The sequence below is a fragment of the Stomoxys calcitrans genome, chromosome 2 (genome assembly GCF_963082655.1).
Source record: "Stomoxys calcitrans chromosome 2, idStoCalc2.1, whole genome shotgun sequence".
Classification (NCBI taxonomy): domain Eukaryota; kingdom Metazoa; phylum Arthropoda; class Insecta; order Diptera; family Muscidae; genus Stomoxys; species Stomoxys calcitrans.
This window is the reverse complement of record NC_081553.1, coordinates 193,537,993-193,550,367: the sequence shown is the minus strand read 5'-3', so window position 1 is coordinate 193,550,367 and position 12,375 is coordinate 193,537,993. Positions and strand designations below refer to the sequence as shown.

Here is a 12,375-nt window from a genome sequence, read left to right as displayed (position 1 = left end):
TTAAGGTAAATAAGTGCAAACACTAGTAGCAAGTTATGGGTTGCCCAAAAAGTAATTGCGGATTTTTCATATAGTCGGCGTTGACAAATTTTTTCACAGCTTGTGACTCTGTAATTGCATTCTTTCTTCTGTTAGTTATCAGCTGTTACTTTTAGCTTGCTTTAGAAAAAAAGTGTAAAAAAGTATATTTGATTAAAGTTCATTCTAAGTTTTATTAAAAATGCATTTACTTTCTTTTAAAAAATCCGCAATTACTTTTTGGGCATCCCAATATATACCTAAGGCTTCCGTTTACAGAAAATGTAACCTTAATCTAATTTTTATTCTAGATAAGATTTACTTTTTAGAGCCCATTTATTGTTGCTTTGTGATTTACCGAACTTTTCACAATAGACTTGGTCAGTTACTATTAGCCAGTGCCCTCATTTATCCACATGTTCACTTTTATGTTCATTATTAATCTAACTTAGATATAAAGATTTTTTTTTTTATATTTGCTGTAGCAGCCGAACGATAAGATTATTTAGCCTATTATATCAAGCAATTTTCACACTCTGTGTCGTAATATATTCAATCGTTGGGGTTTATTTTATAATCAATTCTTTTTCAAAAGGGAATTTCTCAAGCACAGCACTTTGAAATGATTTTTCAATATTTTTATCTATTCTTTATTAGATTCTCGCATATCTTGCATTGCTCAAACTTTATTATGGCAATTGAGATAATAACAAAATAACAATTAAATTATATATATATTCCTTTATTTATTTGTTTAAATATTTTAGAGATTCTTTTGTTTCAACACTTCTTTTCTTTTGTTTTGTGGCTGAATTTTCACCACATGGCTTATTTTGAATCACTTTTCATCACTCTGGGTATATTAAAGTTTCAAATTTTTATATTTTCTCTTCATACATTTTGTTTTGATTATTTTTGGTTAAGTTGCATGAACAATTTGAATTGAATTTTGTTTCTTTTATTTTCACTTCAATTATTTTTGTTTCTTTTCTCTTGGCTAACCGTTTTTCACCGTTTCATGTTAACCATTAATTAGAACATTTGCAACTGAATGTATTTGGCGAGATTTTATGCGATATTTGCTAACGATACTCGCTTTGCATTTCTGTTTATTTTTTTATTTTTATTTTTTGTAAGTGAAATTTTGCGGTGAGATTTGTTTTGAATCGAATTTTGTTTTTGATGATCATCTGGGAAACGAATGCTCACAAATACACTGGCAAACTAAATAAATAATAGACATTTACAGGGAAATTGTATAAAACAAATGTGGGCAAAATTATAGCACAATTGCGTTATGATATCAACCCGTTGCCTTAAAGAAGGGTAGCTTTATTAACTTTTCGCTAGGGGAAGGGTACCTTTACAACACCTTGCCTTGGAAAAGGGTAAATTTACTACAGTTTCCCTTGGTGAAATGTAGTTTTACTACATTTTCCCTTGGGGAAGGATAGTTCTAATAAAGTTTTCCTTGGAAAAGGGTAGTTTCACTATACTTTCCCTTGGGGAAGGGTAGTTTAACCACACATTCCCTTGGGGATAAGTAGTTTTACTACCCCTTCCCTTGGGGAAGGGTAGTTTTACTACACTTTCCCTTATGGAAAAGTAGTTTTACTTTCCCTTGAGGAAGGGTAGTTTTACTACACTTTCCCTTGCGGAGGGGTAGTTTAACCACACTTTCCCTTGGGGAAGGGTAGTTATACTACATTTTACCTTGGGTAAGGGTCGTTTTACAATACTTTCCCTTGGGAAAGGGTAGTTTTACTACACTTTCGCTTGGGGAAGGGAAATTTTACCACACTTCCTTTGGGAAGGGTAGTTCTACAACACTTTCCCTTGAAAATGGGTAAATTTACTACACTTTCCCTTAGGGGAGTGTAGTTTTATTTCACTTTCCCTTGGGGAAAAGTAGTTTTATTTCACTTTCCCTTAGGGAAAAGTAGTTTTACTACACTTACTCTTGGAGAAGGGTAGTTTACCTACACTTTTCCTTGGGGAAGGGTAGTTTTACTACACTTTCTCTTGAGGAAGGGTAGTCTTACTACACTTACCCTTGGGGAAGGGTAGTTTTGCTACACTTTCCCTTCGGTTAAGTTAGGCTTAATACACTTTCCCTTGGAAAAGGCTTAATTTACTACAGCTTCCCTTGGAAAAGGGTAACAATTCTACACTTTCCCTTGAAGATGGGTAGTTTTACTATGCTTTCCCTTGGGGAAGGCTAGGTTTAGTACGCTTTCCCTTGGGGAAGGGTAGTTCTTTCCCTTGAGGAGGGATAGTTTTGCTACTCCTACCCTTGGGGAAGGGTAGTTTTACTACACTTTCGCTTGAGGAAGCCTAGTTTTACTACACTTTCCATTAGGAAAGATTAGTTTTACTACACTTTCTCTTGGAGAAGGGTAGTTTTACTACACTTTTCCTTGAAGAAGGGTAGTTTTACTACACTTTTCCTTGGGGAAGGGTAGTTTTACTATACTTTCTCTTGAAAGAGGGCAAATTTATTACCCTTTTCCTTGAGGAAGGGTAGTTTTACCACACTTTTCTATGTAAAAGGGTAGATTTACTACACTTTCCCTTGGACAAGGGTAAATTTACTACAATTTTCCTTGAAAAGGTTGAATATCCTACAATTTCCCTTGGAGAAAGGTAGTTTTACTACACTTTCCCTTGGAGAAGGGTGGTTTTACTACACTTTCCCCTGGCAAAGGGTAGTTTTACTATACTTTCCCTTGGGAAAGGGTAGTTTTCATACGCATTCCCTTGGGAAAGGGTGGTTTTACTACACTTTCCCCTGGCAAAGGGTAGTTTTACTACACTTTTCCTTGGAAAGGACAGTTTTAAAAAACTTTCCTTTTGGAAAGGGTACTTATACTACACTTTCCCTTGGAAGAGGGCAAATTTATTACACTTTTCCTTAAGGAAGGGTAGTTTTACTACACTTTCCTAAGAAAAAGGGTAAATTTACTACAATTTTCCTTGAAAAGGTTGAATATCCTACACTTTCCCTTGGAGAAAGGTAGTTTTACTACACTTTCCCTTGGGGAAGGATAGTTCTACTACACTTTTCTTCGAGGAAGGGTAGTTTTACTACACTTTTTCTTGGGGAAGGGAAATTTTGCTACACTTTCCCTTTAGATTTACTACACTTTCCCTTGGAAAAAGGTAGTTTTAGTACACTTTCCCTTGGAAAAGGGTAAATTTACTACACTTTCCCTGGAAAGGTAAGGGTAGTTTTCTACACCTTCCCTTGGGGAAGAGAGTTTACTACACTTTCCATCGGGGAAGAGTACCTTTACTACATTACCTTTGGGGAAGGCTAGTTTTACTACTCTTTCCCCTGGGGAAGGGTAGTTTTACTACGCTTTTCCTTGAGGAAGAGTAGTTTTACTAAACTTTCCGTTGGGGAAGGGTGGTAAAACTACATTTTCCCTTGGAAAAGTAGAAAATTACTACACTTTCTCTTAGGGAAGGGAAGTTTTACCACACTTTCCTCTGGGGAAGTGTAGTTTAAGTACCATTTCCCTTGGGGAAGGGTAGTTTTACAATACTCTCCCTTGGAAAAGTGGAAAATTACAACACTTTCCCTTGGAAAAGGGTAAATTTACTACACCTTCCCTTGAAAAAGGGTAGTTTTACTATACTTTCCCTTTGGAAAGGGTACTTTTACCACACTTTCCTTTGGGAAAAGGTATTTGTAATACGCATTCCCTTGGGAAGGGGTAGTTTTATTACACTTTTTTTTGGGAAGGGTGGTTTTACTACACTTTCCCTTGGGCTTTACTGCACTTTCCTTTGGGAAGGGTAATTTTACTAACTCTTTCTTCTGGGAAAGGGTTGTTAAAGTACCCTTTCATGTAGGAAATGGTAGTTTTATTAGCTTTCCATATAGGAGAGGCTATTTTTATTACCCTTTCCCTTGGGGAAGGGTACTTTTTTACACTTTTACTTTGGGGAAGAGTACTTTTATTACACTTTTCCTAGGGGAAGGGTACTTTCATTACCCTTTGCCTTGGTGAAGGGTAGCTTTATTACCCTTTGCCTTGGCGAAGGGTAGCTTTATTACAATTTAACGACAATTTAATTATCATTCCCAAGGAAATGGATAGTGTTATTACGATTTCCCCTTTTTAAAGGGTAGTGTGATTACAATTTCCCAACTTAAAGGGTAGTGTTATTACCCTTTCCTCTGGGAAAGGGTTGCTTTTTTAACATTTCTTCTGGGAAAAGGTAACTTTATTAACCATTCGTCTGAGAACAGGTTGTTTCATTACCTTTTCTTTTGACCAAGGGTAGTTTCGTCACCTTTCCTCTTGGAAAGGTTAAATTTATTACCCTTTCTTCTGGGAAAGGATAGTTTATAACCATTTTCTATGGGAAGGGGAAGCAATATTTCCCTTTTCTCTGCTAAAGTGTATCAATGTTGCCCTTGTTTTGTGAAAGGGCAGCAATATTCCCTTATGCTCATGAAGAGGGTAGTTTTATTACCCTTTCTTCTCGGAAAGGGTATTTTTATTGCCCTTTCCTCTGTGAAAGGATAGTTTTAGTGCCCATTTCTCTGGGAAAGGGTAGTTTTTTTCGCTTTCCTCTTGGAAAAGGTAGCTCAATAGCCCTTTCCTCGGGAAAGGATGGCTTAATATGCCTTTCCTCTGGGAAAGGGTACTTTTATTACCATTTCTTCTGGTAAAGGGTAGTTGAATGACCCTTCCCTCTGGCAAGGGGTAATTTTATTACTCTTACCTCTTGTAAAGGGTTGTTTTGTAAACTTTTTCTCTGGAAGAGGGTAGTTTTATTACCTTTTCCTATAGGAAAGGGCAGTTTTATAACTCTTTCCTCTGGGAAAGGGTAGTTTTATTACTCTTACCGCTGGGAAAAGGTAGTTTTATTATACTTTCCTCTGAGAAGAGATGGTTTTATTACTCTTTCCTCTTAGAAAGGGTAGTTTGATTACCTTTCCTCTAGAAAAGGGTAGTTTTATTACCTCTTCCCCTGAGAAAGGTTAGTTTTATTACCTTTTCCTTTGGGAGAGGGTAGTTTTACTACTCTTTTCTTTTACAAAGGGAAGTTTTATTACTTTTTCCTCTTAAAAAGGGTATTTTGATTACTTTTTCCTCTGGGGAAGGATATTTTTAATTTCCTTTTCCCTTGGGGCAAGGTACTTTATTTCCCTTTCCCTTGGGGAAGGCTACTTTTATTTCCCTTTCCCTTGGGAAATATTACTCTCATTATTCTTTTCTTGGGGAAGGGTACTTTCTCTTTCCCTTGGGGAAGGGTACTTTTATTACCCTTTCCCTTGGGGAAGGGTACTTTTATTACCCTTTCCCTTGGGAAAAATTGCTTTTATTGCCCTTTCCCTTGGGGAAGGGTACTTTTATTTCCTTTTACCTTGGGGAAGGGTATTTCTAAAACTTGATTTTTGCAAAGTTCTGTTCTGTTTTAATACGCTTCCTGTTGGAATAGTTTTGTTTTATTACCCTTTTCTTTGGGAAATTGTTGTTTTATTTTTCGTTTTTTTTTGGAAAAGCGTTGTTTCGCAGAATGATATTTCTACCATGTGCTATTGATTTGCTCATTACTGTAAAAATTCAATTATTAGTTTACTGAACAAAACGCTTATGTGTTTCATGTTTTGCATTCGCTTTGCGAGTGAAAATTGACTAAAGAAATAACAAACACACAGTGCAAAATAAGCAATTTCTTTTGTTTTCAAATACAAATTACAATGCCGTAACAATCGTAGCTCATATTATGACAATGCTGAAAGAGAATATTAGACCACCGCCTTTCTTTAACCATGGGCATGGCCCATACAGTAGAGTAGTTTTCCTCTATTTCTATTAAAAATATTGAGATTCAATGGCCAATTTATCCTTTTTTTACTTATTTTAATACTAAAAGAACACTGTGTGGTCCATGTATGTATGACGTATGTCCCATTACACCACTAACAATTTACAAATAAATTGGCAATAGAACGCAGGTCTTCTCAATTCTATCTGGCAACTAATAGAGCAAAATGTAACATAAGGAAAAGACAAAACAACAATAACAAACATAAGAAATAAAAAGAGTGGGAGCAAAAAATAAAAAAAAACATTGGGAAGATATATTGAATATTACATTTCTCTCCCTCTGTTTCTCTAGGGGACAATTTATTCCCTCAGAACTGATCTTTCTTTGCAACAATCAAATTGTAGAGAACGCATTATGTAAACAAATGACGAAAATTTAAAGCATTTACTGAGTAAATTGAAACAAAAAAAAAAAAATAATTATAATAATTGGTAATATTTATGTGATATTCTTATTCCAAGCTAATATCGTTACAAAAAAAAAAAAAATAAAATGGTAATGTGGTAACAACGCTAATGACCCGAGCAAACCAAGCGTAATTGACTGATCAAACGATAGAGAAACCGCAAACTGACACAATTTAACGGTCAGACAAAAAATTTGTCGGTCAGACAAAGTTTCTATAGAAAATTTGTCGGTCAGACAAAGTTTCTATAGAAAATTTGTCGGTCAGACAAAGTTTCTATAGAAAATTTGTCGGTCAGACAAAGTTTCTATAGAAAATTTGTCGGTCAGACAAAGTTTCTATAGAAAATTTGTCGGTCAGACAAAGTTTCTATAGAAAATTTGTCGGTCAGACAAAGTTTCTATAGAAAATTTGTCGGTCAGACAAAGTTTCTATAGAAAATTTGTCGGTCAGACAAAGTTTCTATAGAAAATTTGTCGGTCAGACAAAGTTTCTATAGAAAATTTGTCGGTCAGACAAAGTTTCTATAGAAAATTTGTCGGTCAGACAAAGTTTCTATAGAAAATTTGTCGGTCAGACAAAGTTTCTATAGAAAATTTGTCGGTCAGACAAAGTTTCTATAGAAAATTTGTCGGTCAGACAAAGTTTCTATAGAAAATTTGTCGGTCAGACAAAGTTTCTATAGAAAATTTGTCGGTCAGACAAAGTTTCTATAGAAAATTTGTCGGTCAGACAAAGTTTCTATAGAAAATTTGTCGGTCAGACAAAGTTTCTATAGAAAATTTGTCGGTCAGACAAAGTTTATATAGAAAATTTGTCGGTCAGACAAAGTTTCTATAGAAAATTTGTCGGTCAGACAAAGTTTCTATAGAAAATTTGTCGGTCAGACAAAGTTTCTATAGAAAATTTGTCGGTCAGACAAAGTTTCTATAGAAAATTTGTCGGTCAGACAAAGTTTCTATAGAAAATTTGTCGGTCAGACAAAGTTTCTATAGAAAATTTGTCGGTCAGACAAAGTTTCTATAGAAAATTTGTCGATCAGACAAAGTTTCTATAGAAAATTTGTCGGTCAGACTAAGTTTCTATAGAAAATTTGTCGGTCAGACTAAGTTTCTATAGAAAATTTGTCGGTCAGACAAAGTTTTCTATAGAAAATTTGTCGGTCAGACAAAGTTTTCTATAGAAAATTTGTCGGTCAGACAAAGTTTTCTATAGAAAATTTGTCGGTCAGACAAAGTTTTCTATAGAAAATTTGTCGGTCAGACAAAGTTTTCTATAGAAAATTTGTCGGTCAGACAAAGTTTTCTATAGAAAATTTGTCGGTCAGACAAAGTTTTCTATAGAAAATTTGTCGGTCAGACAAAGTTTTCTATAGAAAATTTGTCGGTCAGACAAAGTTTTCTATAGAAAATTTGTCGGTCAGACAAAGTTTTCTATAGAAAATTTGTCGGTCAGACAAAGTTTTCTATAGAAAATTTGTCGGTCAGACAAAGTTTTCTATAGAAAATTTGTCGGTCAGACAAAGTTTTCTATAGAAAATTTGTCGGTCAGACAAAGTTTTCTATAGAAAATTTGTCGGTCAGACAAAGTTTTCTATAGAAAATTTGTCGGTCAGACAAAGTTTTCTATAGAAAATTTGTCGGTCAGACAAAGTTTTCTATAGAAAATTTGTCGGTCAGACAAAGTTTTCTATAGAAAATTTGTCGGTCAGACAAAGTTTTCTATAGAAAATTTGTCGGTCAGACAAAGTTTTCTATAGAAAATTTGTCGGTCAGACAAAGTTTTCTATAGAAAATTTGTCGGTCAGACAAAGTTTTCTATGGAAAATTTGTCGGTCAGACAAAGTTTTCTATAGAAAATTTGTCGGTCAGACAAAGTTTTCTATAGAAAATTTGTCGGTCAGACAAAGTTTTCTATAGAAAATTTGTCGGTCAGACAAAGTTTTCTATAGAAAATTTGTCGGTCAGACAAAGTTTTCTATAGAAAATTTGTCGGTCAGACAAAGTTTTCTATAGAAAATTTGTCGGTCAGACAAAGTTTTCTATAGAAAATTTGTCGGTCAGACAAAGTTTTCTATAGAAAATTTGTCGGTCAGACAAAGTTTTCTATAGAAAATTTGTCGGTCAGACAAAGTTTTCTATAGAAAATTTGTCGGTCAGACAAAGTTTTCTATAGAAAATTTGTCGGTCAGACAAAGTTTTCTATAGAAAATTTGTCGGTCAGACAAAGTTTTCTATAGAAAATTTGTCGGTCAGACAAAGTTTTCTATAGAAAATTTGTCGGTCAGACAAAGTTTTCTATAGAAAATTTGTCGGTCAGACAAAGTTTCTATAGAAAATTTGTCGGTCAGACAAAGTTTCTATAGAAAATTTGTCGGTCAGACAAAGTTTCTATAGAAAATTTGTCGGTCAGACAAAGTTTCTATATAGGATGGGGATTAAAGACGAAGGAAAAAGAAATATGATTAAAATTAGTTGTGAGAATAAATGGAGTTTTTGTTTTCAAATCAAATTCATTTGCTGTTATTTCACACAAGCGTGCTAAAAAACAAAATAAAAGCAAAACTTATTTAACAAAGAATCACTAATAACCACATCTTTGTGATAGGTCTGTTTTATTACTTTTTTTAATTTTTATTTTTAAATAGCGTCAACTGGTAAACACAAATGTAGTGCAGAGACTCATATGTAAACATAACAAAAATAAAACAACAATTGTTTGCTGCCTACTCCCAATGCGCATATCTGCGCCAATATGAATAAATACTAAAAAGAAAATAAATAAAAAATTCCAAATAATTGATATCCTCTATGTATGTGCCTGTTGTTTGCTGCAGCAATTCGCGTTATTTCAATACACGGAGGAATAAAGATGTTTTTGTAATACAATTTTATGAGCTTCAAATTCCACGGCAAAGGAGATCGAGTAATTCCAGTCATAGGTATAACCAACGAAGTCGCCAATGCCGCTTGTCAACTATGGGGAATAATTTTATTGGACATTGACATTACAATTGATGGAAGATCCCATTGAAACGAATAGGAATCGAAAGCCAAAATCGAAATGGTCACGTGCCCTGCTTGAGCCTCTATTCGATTGTAGCGGGAGTCAGGGTTAAGGAGACCGATCGATCGAACTAAACAATCAACCACTGGCCACAAAATGTGGTTTCAGTTGGACGGGCTGCAAGCAGTAACGATGAAAGCTCTGCAAAGTTATCATTTATTAGTTGCTTGACTTGACTATTGTCGGCAATTCGAAAACAATTAAAAATTCATTGCAAATGCAAAAACAAGTTTCGCAACACAACTCAATTGATGTGAAACGAAAGGCTTTAAATAAACATTAAAGAATAACAAATATGTTATTTGAATGAGAAAGTAAAAAAGTAGTAAACAAAAAAAGCAATGGATAAAAAAAATTCCAGATTAAAATTTTGGGAAAAATTATCAAACAGGTTGTTAAGTTACTAAATAACAAATATGAAGCTCAGAAAAAATTTTTTAGAAAATTTTTGTCGTTCCGACAATGTTCTTTTAGAAAATTTGTCGCTCAGACAAAGTTTTTGTAGAAAATTTGGTACATAGACAAAGTTTCTTTGGAAATTTTGTTGCTCAGACAACGTTTCTTTAGAAAATTTGTCGCTCAGACAAAGTTTCTTTAGAAAATTTGACGGCCAGACAAAGTTTCATTAGAAAATTTGTCGCTCAGACAAAGTTTTTTGGAAAATTGGTCGGTCTGACAAAGTTTTTTTAGAAAATTTGTCGCTCAGACAAAGTTTCTTTAGAAAATTTGTCGCTCAGACAAAGTTTCTTTAGAAAATTTTGTCGCTCAGACAAAGTTTCTTTAGAAAATTTGTCGCTCAGACAAAGTTTCTTTAGAAAATTTGTCGCTCAGACAAAGTTTCTTTAGAAAATTTGTCGCTCAGACAAAGTTTCTTTAGAAAATTTGTCGCTCAGACAAAGTTTCTTTAGAAAATTTGTCGCTCAGACAAAGTTTCTTTAGAAAATTTGTCGCTCAGACAAAGTTTCTTTAGAAAATTTGTCGCTCAGACAAAGTTTCTTTAGAAAATGTGTCGCTCAGACAAAGTTTCTTTAGAAAATTTGTCGCTCAGACAAAGTTTCTTTAGAAAATTTGTCGCTCAGACAAAGTTTCTTTAGAAAATTTGTCGCCAGACAAAGTTTCTTTAGAAAATTTGTCGCTCAGATAAAGTTTCTTTAGAAAAATTGTCGCTCAGTCAAAGTTTCTTTAAAAATTTGTCGCTCAGGCAAAGTTTCTTTAGAAAATTTGTCGCTCAGACAAAGATTCTTTAGAAAATTTGTCGCTCAGACAAAGTTTTTTTAGAAAATTTGTCGCTCAGACAAAGTTTCTTTAGAAAATTTGTCGCTCAGACAAAGTTTCTTTAGAAAATTTGTCGCTCAGACAAAGTTTCTTTAGAAAATTTGTCGCTCAGACAAAGTTTCTTTAGAAAATTTGTCGCTCAGACAAAGTTTTTTTAGAAAATTTGTCGCTCAGACAAAGTTTCTTTAGAAAATTTGTCGCTCAGACAAAGTTTCTTTAGAAAATTTGTCGCTCAGACAAAGTTTCTTTAGAAAATTTGTCGCTCAGACAAAGTTTCTTTAGAAAATTTGTCGCTCAGACAAAGTTTCTTTAGAAAATTTGTCGCTCAGACAATGTTTCTTTAGAAAATTTGTCGCTCAGACAAAGTTTCTTTAGAAAATTTGTCGCTCAGACAAAGTTTCTTTAGAAAATTTGTCGCTCAGACAAAGTTTCTTTAGAAAATTTGTCGCTCAGACAAAGTTTCTTTAGAAAATTTGTCGCTCAGACAAAGTTTCTTTAGAAAATTTGTCGCTCAGACAAAGTTTCTTTAGAAAATTTGTCGCTCAGACAAAGTTTCTTTAGAAAATTTGTCGCTCAGACAAAGTTTCTTTAGAAAATTTGTCGCTCAGACAAAGTTTCTTTAGAAAATTTGTCGCTCAGACAAAGTTTCTTTAGAAAATTTGTCGCTCAGACAATACTCTTTCCCCTGGGGAAGGGTAGTTATGCTACTCTTTCCCTTGGGGAAGGGTAGTTTTACTACGCTTTTCCTTGAGGAAGGGTAGTTTTACTAATCTTTCCTTTGGGGAAGGTTAGTTTTACTAAACTTTCCTTTGGGGAAGGTTAGTTTTACTAAACTTTCCGTTGGGGAAGGGTAGGATTACTTCGCTATCCTTAGCGAAGGGTAGCTTTACTACACTTTCCCTTGAGAAAGTGTAGTTTAGCTACAATTTTGATTGGAAAAGGGGAAAATTACTACACTTACCCTTGGAAAAGGGTAAATTTACTACACTTTCCCTTGAAGAGGGGTAAATCTACTACACTTTCTCTTGAGGAAGGGTAGTTTTACTACACTTTCCCTTGAGAAAGGGTAGTTTTAATACAATTTCCATTGAAAAAGGGGAAAATTACTACACTCTCCCTTGGGAAAGGGTAAATTTACTACACTTTCCCTTGAAAAAGGTTAAATTTACTACACCTTCCCTTGTGGAAGGGTAATTTGACTGCAATTTTTATTCCCTTCCCCTACCCTTCCCCAAGAGAAAAGGGTAGTTTTACTACACTTTCCCTTTGGAAAGGGTAGTTTTACTGTGCTTTGCCTTTCCCTAGGGAAAGAGTGGTAAAACTACACTTTCCCTTGGAAAATTACTACACCTTCCCTTGGAAAAGGGTAAATTTACTACACTTTCCTTTGAAAAAAGGTAAATTTACTACACTTTCCCCTAGGAAAGGGTAGTTTTACCAAACTTTCCCCTGGGGAAGTGGAGTTTAAGTACCATTAGCCTTGGGGAAGGGAAGTTTTACAATACTTTCCCTTGGAAAAGTGGAAAATTACTACACTTTCCCTTGGAAAAGGGTAAATTTACTACACCTTCCCTTGAAAAAGGGTAGTTTTACTACACTTTCCCTTTGAAAGGGTACTTTTACTACACTTTCCTTTGGGAAAAGGTATTTGTAATACGCATTCCCTTGGGAAGGGGTAGTTTTATTACACTTTTTTTTTTGGGAAGGGTGGTTTTACTACACTTTCCCTTAGGCTTTACTGCACTTTCCTTTGGGAAGGGTAA

The 12,375-nt window shown here is 34.5% G+C and overlaps 1 protein-coding gene across 7 annotated transcripts in view; it reads right to left on the bottom strand.

Annotated features, from left to right (window-relative positions):
- Positions 1–12,375, bottom strand: part of LOC106088983 (TBC1 domain family member 4) — a 121,512-nt gene that overhangs the window by 46,454 nt on the left and 62,683 nt on the right. For 2 of the 7 annotated variants that reach the window (XM_059362365.1, XM_059362368.1), the window contains exon 1: positions 916–1,064. The exons of 3 other annotated variants lie outside the window; for them this stretch is intronic. The gene's annotated coding sequence lies outside the window, so the exon portion shown is untranslated. Of the gene's footprint in view, positions 1–376; positions 396–860; positions 880–915; positions 1,065–12,375 lie in introns of those variants that run through there. 2 more of the 7 variants (XM_059362366.1, XM_059362367.1) reach the window with 2 other exon arrangements.